Source organism: Vanacampus margaritifer, chromosome 4 (assembly GCF_051991255.1).
Source record: "Vanacampus margaritifer isolate UIUO_Vmar chromosome 4, RoL_Vmar_1.0, whole genome shotgun sequence".
Taxonomy (NCBI): domain Eukaryota; kingdom Metazoa; phylum Chordata; class Actinopteri; order Syngnathiformes; family Syngnathidae; genus Vanacampus; species Vanacampus margaritifer.
Window position 1 is genome coordinate 13,482,488 of NC_135435.1, and position 12,486 is coordinate 13,494,973.

Genomic DNA, 12,486 nt, shown 5'->3' on the forward strand with positions numbered 1-12,486 from the left:
GCTGCGTTCCTAATGCAGCTCAATTCCTATTTTTTCACAAGTATCTGATTTTTTCATGCAGTGTGAACGGTACAATTCCGATTTTTTTACACCAGACTTGGGCCTCTTTCATATGTGGATATAAATCGGATATGTATGATTAATTGTGGATCCAGCGCGCATTCAGATGTGCTTTTCGCTCCCAACTGGGGGGTCACGACCACAGACAGTTATGATCAGGTTTGTTGACAGGAAGAAAAAGATAGCTCTTTTGAGAGATAGCTACAAACTTAAAGGTAAACATGTCTACGTCAATGAAAATCTCACAAAACGAAACACTGACATTGCCAGAAGAGCGCGACAATTGAGAAATAATGGACTTATCGAGAACACATGGACAAAAGACTGTTGGATCTTCATACAAACAAAAGCTGAGAAGAAAATACGGATTGTGAAAAGAGTGGAAGAATTGGCAGAGAGACAATAACTGCAATCAGTAACTCACATCATTAAATTGTGGATTATGTCTTGCCCAAATTAAATTATTGTAACATATTACTAATTAACCCAAAACTGGAGCGGTTTTGATTTGAATAATGTGAATATAGCATATGATTACTTGTTGACACTGCCAAGGTTAACTTTTGTTTTTACACCTGCATGGATAACATGTGTTGCTGTAAACCGGTTGGGAGGGGCCCCGCTGGTTGCTCCTCTTAACTCGCTGCATAGTTTTGCACAATACACTTTGTTTATAGACACATAGGGCACATAACACACTTTGCGGGGGGTGGGGTAGGGTGGAGACACCGTCTTCGCCCTACAACTTCCCTCCAATTTTAATGCGGGGGGGCTGTGGCCTGCCGTGCCCTGTCCTGCTGCGTTGGGTTGGGGGCGCGGGCCGTGTTGGGGTGGGAGGCCCTCCTGGCTCCTGGGTTTGCTCTCCAGCCGGTGGCCCCTGCTTGGCCCGGGGGTTTTCCCTTGGCACTGCCGTTGCCTGGGGGGCCCTGAGGAGTTGTGCTTGCTCTGTCCTGGCCGGGGTCGATGGCTCCCCTCTTTGGTGGAGGTTTTCATGCATGCCAGATCCACCACACCAGCATCTATCAAAATTCAAACACAATCTGCTTCTTCCTGTGGTCGTTGAATCGGTGGAGGCTGATAACTGTGGATCTCACTCTGCTTCATCTATTCTTCCTTCCTTTCCTCAGTCTCTCCTTTGGTCTCTTGAGGTCTCCCCAATTTGTTGGAATTTAGATGTTTCTGGGGTTGGTGAAAGACTCTGGTTGGTAACCCGGTGGGTAGTAGGTAATGTCTGGTCGGTGTTGGATTTTACTTTCCTTTCTTTTCTTTGATCCTTCCTCGGATCTCTTGACAACCTCACGACTCTAGCTGGATTCTGAAGTATTCGGTTTAGGTGAACGGTATGGGATTTTTAATAGGTTTTAGGTGAACTAATGAGTACACACTCACACGCACGCACACATGCACACACACACACACACACACACACACACACACACACACATACACACGGACATGCCCATACTCACCCACATACAAAAAAAAAATAAAAATTGGGAAAAAAAAGAGAGAGAGCAATGATGATGACATGTCAAATCGGTGAAATTACTGAATGAACAATACTGAGCTCTTAAGAAAAAAAGAACAGAAAAAAAAGATAAACAAATAAAATGGCTTTCTTTTTTTGATGACGCTATGTTTTTAGTTGAACAAACATGCCACTTTTGGGGTTTCCTAAAAAGTGTCTATTTTGGAGGTAGTACAAGGTTTTGGACCAATGCCAGCGATAATCAACCATTAGTCATAACCCAGCTGGGCCTCTTAATGTATTTAGTTATTTTGCATATGAATACAATTATGGACAAAAGTATTGGGACACCGGACCATGAACAGGGAAGAAAATACAGTATAGAGAGTTGGTTTCCCCCTTTGCAGCACAGCTTTCGCAAGACTTTATTCCTGCACCAGACATGGTACTTATATTCAAGATAATTCAAGCATTTCTGAAAACAATCTCATATTGCAAAACATCCATTTGCGTGTGTCAAGGTCTCTGCAGCTATAATTTAAATTGTCTCCCATGAAGTTTATTTGCATTTCAAAAACGCATTGTCCTTAATTACTTACTGTGAATGGATTGCTACAACTTCATTTTATTACCATGTCTCAAGTTGACCTGTGACAGAGCAGAGAAGTTAGTTAACCTTTAACATAACACTTGTGTTAACCTGTAAGCAAAATCAGGTCAATAAATGCACCTTTTGTGACTTGGCAATATATACGCATTCATAAAATTGAGCAGACTAATTAACTTCTGAATAACAGACACTCTCAAAAATGCAAGTTGTTGTTTTTTTTAAATTTGGAGCTTTGATCATATTTGTGACTGTAGTTTACCAACGATCCTTAGACCTATCTAGTAAATGAATGGATTTTTGTAATAACTTTATGAGTACGAGCACTACTTCACAATAACATCTTACCTTACTAACAAGGACGCAGCTAAACTTACTTCTTATTGAACTGTAATTAATAAATAAATTGTCATGTATTAAAATTGTAGCTCTGTTACTTAAAGGGATTAATAAAAAAAAAAGTACTGTCAATTACTGGACATTGGCATTACCCCTTCTGTCTTTGAACTCTTAGCGCAAGATTACAACACTGTAAAAATGTTGTGATATGAAGTTCATTAGCATTAAAGGTATACTATGACCTGACCCTGAGATAAAAGTCTAATAATCTTTCTCCTTGTGTCCTATGGACGCAGGATAGTCTTTATGCAACAGGTTTTCGATTTAAGTCACACAAGTGAAAGAACTGCATAGGACATAGAACAAAATCAACATTAGATGCAGTTAGGCATGTTTTAATCGTCTTATAATCATATTTGATTATTCATCTGCTGTATTGGGCATCATTAAATTATAACACCTTACTGAGCAATAGGTCACAGTAATGAAAGCTATTGGCCTTGAAATGGATCGAAGGGAAAATCAGGCAAAATTTCATAAAAAATAAAAAAAAATACAGTGGTGCCTTGAGGTACAAGTATAATTTCTTCAGTGACCATTCCCATAACTCAAATTACTCAAATCATCTTTCTCCATTGAAATGAATAGAAATGTAATTAAACCGTTCCGGCCTAAAAGCAAAAACAAAAAAGCCTACCCCCCCAAAAAGTTTTTTTTTTTAATGAGGAAAAATTGCATTATTTAATAGTGTACCTTATAAAAACACAAAGGAATGACACAATGAAATAAAACATAAAAATATATAAATACAATTTGCTTCATTTAAATGGTCTTTGTGCTGCTCCTTCTGGGATGTGCACCTTAGTACCCTGGGGCAGCATAATACAGACATACAGATACAGTATACATACATACAGTAGAACCTTCTCATTCCTCACTAACCCTCACTAACTTGTCTCGTTATTACTTGATCACGTCTACCTGTGCGTTTCTTCCCTTCCCAGTGTGTGTGACCAATCAGTACCCTCAGCCTATTGTGTTCCCCAGGTGTGTCTCATTAGTGTTCGTGTATTTAATCTGTTGTGTTTGTCCAATCTGTGTGGGAGCATTGTCGATGTCGACGATATGTGTGGGAGTCTGTGTTTGGGAGTCTGTGTTTCTCGTCGCGTCAAGCTAAGCCCTCGTTACAGTTAAGTCGTCTTTGTCTCAGTCTAGTTGTCCACATCTCAGTCTAGTCATCCACGTCTCAGTCTAGTCGTCCTCATTACAGTCAAGCCAGCCACAGTCATGGCGACCAGCCTCCTCTCTCTTCCCCTCCAGTCTTGGCGACCAGCCTCCTCTCTCATCCCGTCCATTCTTGGCGACCAGCCTCCTCTCTCGTCCCGTCCATTCTTGGCGACCAGCCTCCTCTCTCGTCCCATCCAGTCTTGGCGACCAGAACCCTCTCCAGTCTTGGCGACCAGCCTCCTCTCTCGTCCCGTCCAGTCTTGGCGACCAGCCTCCTCTCTCGTCCCGTCCAGTCTTGGCGACCAGCCTCCTCTCTCGTCCCGTCCAGTCTTAGCCACCAGACTCCTCTTTCGTCCCGTCCAGTCTTGGTGACCAGACTCCTCTCTCGTCCCATCCAGTCTTCAAGTGCAATTCTCTTTGTTTTGAAACTTCAACTGGGAGTTACAATAACGTAAAAACAGTTTGAAGATATTTTTCTTTTTTGAAGACTCGTTGATTATACTAGCAGAATAAGTAGACTTCACTGCTGATTGCTGTGAAGTGCTTTGATTTCAAGTTTGCTCTCACAAAGTATAGTGGACAAATGATTCATTGACCTGACTCATGGATTAGGCCTCATGACTTTGTGTAATCTATCTGGGATGTATGTATACTAGACTGAGAAATGTAATCATTGCCTGTTTTATTGCATTCTTCACTTTTTTTTTGTGTCCACTTCAAAATGAAAAATGTAGCTAAGTTTACCATTTGCAGACTCTAATTTATTACATCCACAACAATGACCATCTCCCACATGGAATTTCTTATCCTCAGATCTGAGTCACTGCACCACTACGACAAAAAAAAGCCTCATAGCTGATATAAACTTGTACTGCATAACAGATGGCCTCTTCCATACTGAATGTTGTGGCCAGATAACCTGCAAGTTTTTTCACTACAGTAAATCCACTCTAGTTCATCATAGGCTCATCTGCCTCTGTCTGAAAGCATCATCGTTATCATCAGTTAAAACAAACCAGGCTTGATGAGGAATGCTATTGTGGTTCTTTTGTAATATTTACTCACCAGGCACAGTGAGAGGCAGCATTTCTCCTGCAGACTAAACCGTGACTTTCCTCTCTCATTTCGGTGTAGTCACTTTGAAGGGAAAACACAAACACACCCAGGCTGCAAAGATGCAACGGGAGGAGACGGAGCAGCGCTTGTTTATATGCCGCTGCGGCCATCCTTGCGCTGCTGACGGAGGAATGTTGTGAATGAGTGAGGCAGCAAGGCAGCTGAGTGAGACTAACAAGTGGTTGCCATGCAGCAGGAGCGTTTGCGTTGCTATTGGGAGAGATAAAGATAGAGAAATGGAATGATAATGAGAAGGAGGCAGCAAGTAAGGCGGCACGAGGATGAGCAGCAGCATCTCTAAGAAGAAACACATCCTGGCTTGAGCTCCCCCACCTCACCGCTCCCCAATTGCCTTCTTCCTTTTTGGATTTTTGTTTTGGTGAGATACTAGCCTTCAACATGCTAATATTGGGAGCTTTCATGGACGTATGTGTGCGGGAGGACCTCTGCAGAAGATGCGCTATCAACAGGTCTGTGAATGGCACCATCATGACGGTAAGACGCCTGCACCTGCAAGTACAGTCTCTCTCTTTCACTCTCTCGCTCTCTTCCCATGCATACCTGTATCCTACTAATCATCATACTTTCCTCTCCTGTGCCTGTCAATTCATTCCACCATCTATCCCATTCACTAGTCGATTCTCTTGAGCCACCTGCTGCTTGAAAAGATTTGTGGACAAACGACTGACAGAGGTGGACTTGCAGCAATTGTGTGCGTTCACTGTTTTATGTCTAATGGAATTACACTGTCTGGCAGACGTATGCTCCTATGCAACAGGTCGAAAGCAATTTTCTTTCTCGAAACTAACGTGTACAGTCCATAGTGTCATGCCTGAATGGGATGCAACGTTTTCATTGTTATTGCTTAGCATGTGTTTATTATATCTAAGCACTGCGACACACTGGGATTCTAACTCAGCCCGAAGCTTTGTGGTCATGCTTTCGGCAAACATGCCCTCTTATTGCTGACTTCATGAACCCCTGCCCCCACTTCAGTGTTTTCTTTATCTCAATCTCTGCAACATTGTGCCAAGATGGAGAGATCGAAGTTTGTCTCTTAGCATGACTGAAATAAGCTATTTATAGATTCCTTCATCCTTCATGAGTCACGGTTAGTTCATGTGTGCATTGAAAATAATCTAAATTGAACATTTCACTCAGCCATACGTTTATTTCTTCCTACCTCGTCAGTGGATTAGTAACAGGCTGTTTAAATTGATTGATCTGCACAAGAGTCCCAATCTGAAGCCATCGCACCATCTCTGTCTAGGTAACATGCAACCAGTGACCCAGTCAGAGGAGAGATGAGGCACCTAGATGTTGATTTACAATGTGTAGCGTCCACTACAACCACTCCCTGGCTGCCATGAGCGGAAACGACATGATGGCGCACTCTCTGACTCTGGAACAGAAGACGGCGTTTGCCTTCGTGGGGATGCTACTAGTGTTCCTGGGACTGCTGATAGTGAGATGTTTCAGGATCCTACTGGACCCCTACAGTAGCATGCCATCCTCCAATTGGGCGGACGGCATCGAAGGGCTGGAAAAAGGGACCTTCGAGTATGCCCTGACTTAACACAGGGGGACAGACATCCGTAGATGTCCTTACAAATTATTATTTTAGGCTTTCATATGCATTCAGTTAATCACTGATGGAAAACACACAAACAGCTAACGCAGGTTAGTGTTGTGTACTTGACTAGAGTTGGAAAAGTAAGTTTCAATCAAGTGCAAGTAAAGTTAATTCTGTTAATATTCAAAGTTGGATACTTTCCATGGGAATCAATAAATAAATCAATAAATCACAGTTTATCTGTGCATGTGATATCTGTGGTCTCGATGGGACCTACAGTAAATTGTGTGGATGGGATAGAGGAATACAGAAATTAGAAATTGAGTTGTTGTTTTAACCCGGATTATGCTACCAAATTACTTATTTATTTATTTCAATTATATTATCAACAAACTTTGTACAATTTTGCAAATACTACTTTACATTCTGTTTGTTTTTTCCCATACAAAGTTTTCACCTTTGAAAATTTCCAGAATTCTGTAATTGCCCAAACAAGACAAAAGCTTTCTGTCTTAATTTGCAATTCAATTTAAGTGGCATCCCCTTCTTAATCCATCGGGTTGAATATGACATTGGTCCTCACTGTGGAGCTCTAACCGCTCCAACTCTTATGGGTACGTTTTCCACAAGTTTTAGGAGCGTGTTTATAGGATTGTTCTTCATCTTCTTCCCGTGAAAGGAACTCCGTATGCGTGAGCATGCAAAGTGATTTTGGACAATCCCATGCCCCCAATTTTGTGAGAACAGCTTGCGGGTGGCACCCTCATTATTTCAGGATGACTGTGCACCAATGCATTAAGAAAGGTCCATAAAGACATGGATGAGAGAATTTGCTTCAAATGAACTTGACTGGCCTTAACAGGTTCTAGACCTCAACCCCATAGAACATCCTTGGGATAAGATAGAGTGGAGACTGAGAGCCAGGCCTCACCCAACCTCAGTGCAGTATGTGATGTCACAAAAGCGCTTCTGGAGGAATGGTCAAAATGTCCCATAAACACTCTCCTAAACCTTGTACAAAGCCTTCCCACAATTGTTGAAGCTGTTATATCTGCAAAGGGTAGACCAAGGTGAGATTTAGCTACATGGATTAGGAATGAGACACCACTTACTGTCAATTCAAATGCAAGTCAAGGCAGGCAAGTGAATACTTTTGGCAGTATTGTATACGAATGGTGCCCATAGTGTTTGCTCTTCAGTCAGCCTAGGGTGGTTTCTACTGCATCTACATGTTGTTGTGGGAGTGACTCTGAGACAAATGCTGTGTCATATTCTCCTTCAGCTCATCAAATGGCACGGAAATGGCTGAAGCTCCCTTTAACCCTCGCCCGTAAGCCGAATGTGTTCAAACGCTCAAGGCGAGAGGAAGACACACGAGACATTTGCGGTACACGGCTGTATTAATCCGATGCAGACTCAGGGACAAGTTTCCTTAAGTGATCTCCGAACGGCGAAAGTGTTTGCACATCTGCACGGCATAGTCGTCCTGCACAAGAATGTATGTGACTGGACACAGGGTATCGATGTGAAACTATGGTGTGAATTGTGTGGGCCAAGTCAAATCCAATCAGTCGGTGAATTAAAGACATGCTGCTACTGTGTACAGAACGGTTTGAGAAGTCACATAAGGGACGACAAACTGATTTGTATTATGGTGTTACTGTTTCTTAATGATGCAAAACCATCGTTCAGAGTTTGTACTGCTGCTGTTGCTGTTGCTGTTGAATGATGGCTTACTGTTTGTTGCCAAAGTCTGAGCGAAAGCAACATGTTTACTATCCATTTCATCTGTCCGAAGTGACAAATGATAAAGAATGTCTGTCAAGAATCCTGTCCAACGTTTGGCTGATGGAGCCGAAGGAGCAAAATGAGGATAAAGGAACGGGAAAGGACTCGCTCTCTGCCTTTTAGTGCTGCTAGACTCTCACTACCTGTCTGCATAGGAGAAGGTCACATTGGAAATGGACATTTATTAGCACTGTGGAGGAAGTCGTTGTCTTTTCTCAGCCACCCTCACTCCACCCTCCAGACAACAGAAGACTGGACGGTTCTAGACGGAACATCAGTCACGTGGCAGACTGTTCAACGTTTTGAGCTTTTCTTTTGCAAAGATCTACACTTTCCCCGTAGTGCTGTGAATCTGCCTTACTGTGACCTTCAATGGGTTTATGTGCCTTCATCTAGAAACATTAGAGCTCCTGTATGTGGTGTGGGCGTGTGTGACATATCATGATGACAGATAAGTGGACCTGTTGCCTGCTCAGCTGGTGGTAGAGATTTCTTGATGACATTTGACTCAATGATGTAGAATAAATGGAATTTATTCACTTGAAAGTGTGATTTTGAAAGATTTGTGTCAGAAATCTATCTATCTATCTATCTATCTATCTATCTATCTATCTATCTATCTATCTATCTATCTATCTATCTATCTATCTATCTATCTATCTATCTATCTATCTATCTATCTATCTATCTATCCATCCATCCATCCATCCATCCATCCATCCAGAGAAGACTCAGGCTCATACAGCACGTGACAATGCGACCCAAACTGGAAAGTACGGGCACATTAATTTTTCTTCTTGGCCAGACAGTGGCAGATGGACTGGTCATCATTTTCATTGCCTTTGACAATGTCCCTGTCTCACCTTGGCCACTTGCATTACGTTTTTTTTTGTTTTTGTTTTTTACAAGCAGCAATATATATTGTCAATGTTGGGTGGAAAGGAGGGGGGGTATCCTTGAAATATCCTTAAAAGTCCAACTTTTGATTCATTTTGACCAAAACTCAGCAATAGTTTCATTCATGTGGCATTAATACATAATTAGTGTTAGTAATAGCATTGTAGATCAAACACAAGTTTAATATAGCTACTTACATACAGGCTACCATTTGAATTACTTTTTTGACACAGTTTTCATTACTTTTATTTTATGATGGGTGGATGATTTTATTAATGCAGCTGAATACTGTACTGCTTTGATACAGGACAGGCAGTGATGTACAGTGGTACAGTGTCTCAGTGGCGTAACACCATGCAATTTTTTTTTTTTGCCCACCCTCCACTCAATTAATCCCCCCCCCCCCATTCTCCGCCCCAACAACAAGATGGCACGCACACTATACCATTTAATTTTCAAATATTTTCATTTCAACAACAAAATGTCTTTTCGTTGCGTTGGCGATTTTTTTTTTTTACCGAGTCTACAATTACAAGTGCCGAATTTCCATTAATTTAATCTCAAATTATCCGTATACAACTGTTGTTTCCAACATTTTCCGTTTCTTACGATGTTATGTGTAGTGAACCGCTGCATATGTATTGTTCAGCATTTACAAATATTATTAGAAATTATCATCATTACTAGCTGAAAAACTTTTTTTTTGTACTTGGGCCAATTCAATAACAGTATTGATACCAAGGAAACAATTTAAGCGTGTTGAAGAGCTTAATCTAGACAAAAGTAGTCTTTTCTGGCATCTTTGCCACCATACCTCACTACAGTAATACCATGATTCATACAGTATACTACATATGGCCGTTATACTGCCATATAGAAATTTACTGACCTATATTGCTGCCACCGGGAAAACCTTGAACCTACGAGACCCCAGGAATGGCATGTTTGTTCAACCATTAACATTGGATTACCAAAAAAGGCAGGCAATTTTCACCACTTTAGAATGGTCAATAATTTGCAAAAAAAATTAAAATAAATAACACCAACACATGAAGACGGATCAACAGAATACATCTCTCTCTCTAGATATAGATGCATATATATATATATATATATTGATAGATAGATAGATATGCATATATATATATATATATATATATATATATAGAGAGAGAGAGAGAGAGAGAGAGAGAGAGAGAGAGAGAGAGAGAGAGAGAGATGCATCTTGGATGAGAGAAGCAAAACGACGGTCGCAATATTTTCTTACACAATTTAAACGGGTCTGAAATCTCTGAAATGTTTAGCAAGGTTTTTATTTGTTAAATCAGAAATGGTTTTCATCCTTACTCATGTCCCATTTTTGATCCAGACTCCCAATTTGGGAAATCCTTCTACTAATACGGCATTGGACAACCAAGAGTCGTCCTTGGAGAAATCAGTATTTTAAGGTCAGAGAGGTGATTAGGACTCAACCGTACAGTAATCACAATAGATCTTCGTGTTTATTGAACACTTGTTACAAAGTGTAAGAACAAGTAGTAAGACAAATCATGAACCTTAGCTTTTACTGATTATAAATCATAAATTTTATCACTTTGTGGTCTTCGGACTGCTCGAGTCTTTTGTGTTGTGATAAGATCACAAGATACAGTAGCCTGTTTTTAATACCCAAGCTTTTTAAGTAGCCCCAAAATGCTAAGAAACCAAAATGAATTAATTTGATTGAAAACAGCAAAATTCTAGAAACAGGATTTAAGATCATGCTATTTGTACCCAATTAGAAATGGTCACTTGTCTAGACCTAATGTTAAACAAACATAGCAGATTTTAGTTTAGAAAACCCCCCATTGAATAATACTAATGGATTATCAGTGGAATGGAGACTTTTGTAGCTCCTGCAAATGTTGACAAAGAGGATGAGATCATTGTACCACTCCTCAAATTCCTGTCATTTAAAATATCAATTCAAGCGAGGCCTCCTGCAACTTGCTGGGCCGCTTTCGCTGGGTACAGTAGATCAATGATTATCTACTGCGACATGAATAGGTGTTCTTACTGATCATATACGTATTAGGTTTAATAACTTACTTGCTAACGATAAATACTTCGAAGGGAAGCAATTGACTTGCTATCAGATAACTTTTGGTCTCGGCCAAATGTAGGCCAGGTTCCATTAAATCAAGTTAAAATAAAGTTGGGAAAAAAAGTACCAAAGCAATTAAATGGTTTGAGGTTTAAATTTTTTTTAAGTCTTTTTGCATCATTGTAGCTAATGTAAAATATAGAAAATTATGTGTATTTAAAACAACCACAAACGTTAACCTTGGGAATACCAGTTAACTTCAAAGTCTGTTTAACTAATGCAAACAAACAATACAAACTGCCAACTGATGGGGACGATGTGTATATAGCATCTGTGTCATTGTGACCCTTTAACGCATGATGCGCGTGTGAGCATGTGCGCTCAAATAAACTTCTTGCCGTCCGAGCTTCAGTTTGGGCCATGCTGGAAGCCGGCCTCTTGTTTTTATTTTCACTTTCCATCCCATTTCTGTCGTACCTAACATTATAATGTCCGCAGGGACAAGCATGACGTCACCCTCCTTCACTCCACCCCTCCCCACCCCCAATAACCTGTGGGATGTTTGCCCCGAATACGCCATACTGAAGGGATGATACAAACTGATAGACGCAGGCGCAGTAAAAAAAAAAAAAAAAAAGTCAGGGCTCTTTGTACTTATCTGGGAATTGGTGGGGCATGCATGATGCAGGAAAATCTTTAACATTAACATTTTAAACTCCACAATACAACCTTAAGTAACATATTTGAACAAAAATATACATATGCAACATATGTACACAGATATAATAATAATAATAACAATAACAGGCATAGCTATATTCTTTATCCTCAGCAAAGAACGACTGATATTAGTGCCGTTTACAGAGGCATACACTTGGGGAGCAGCACAATGTCCATTGAATTGAAGCAAAAATAAATATAACTGGCAAAAACGGTTGCATTCTTTGTTACATTTAATTATTAATTATTACTGTATGCCATTAGTGTATGTCTGTAAAATACAGTTCAGTATTACGGAGTGCTATTTATTTATTTAAAATACATTAGAAAAATGTTGTTTTTTGGGGGAAGCTGGAACAACTTAATGGCATTTGCATTCTTTTCAAAGAGGAAAAATGAATTGAGATACATTCAAAGGTCATGGAACAAATTCAAGCAGTATCTCAAGGCACCACTGTAGTTCAGTTACAGTCCACCTGCATTGGGTCAGCAAATGTAGGCGATGGAACAGTATTAAAAAAAAGCTTGATATGTTCCCCAGTTACTGTTTTACAGGATAGAACCACATTAATCGGGCTACATTGATAGGGTCAATGAGATGCACTCAA

General features: G+C 40.4%; 1 long non-coding RNA gene across 1 annotated transcript; it reads right to left on the reverse strand.

Moving 5' to 3' along the window:
* Positions 1–1,861: 1,861 nt before the first annotated feature.
* Positions 1,862–5,541, reverse strand: LOC144050320 (uncharacterized). Its single transcript, XR_013293828.1, has 3 exons — positions 4,767–5,541; positions 2,484–4,135; positions 1,862–2,176 (listed from the first exon to the last, which is right to left on the reverse strand). It is a non-coding gene; the product is annotated as an uncharacterized LOC144050320 (long non-coding RNA).
* Positions 5,542–12,486: the final 6,945 nt, after the last annotated feature.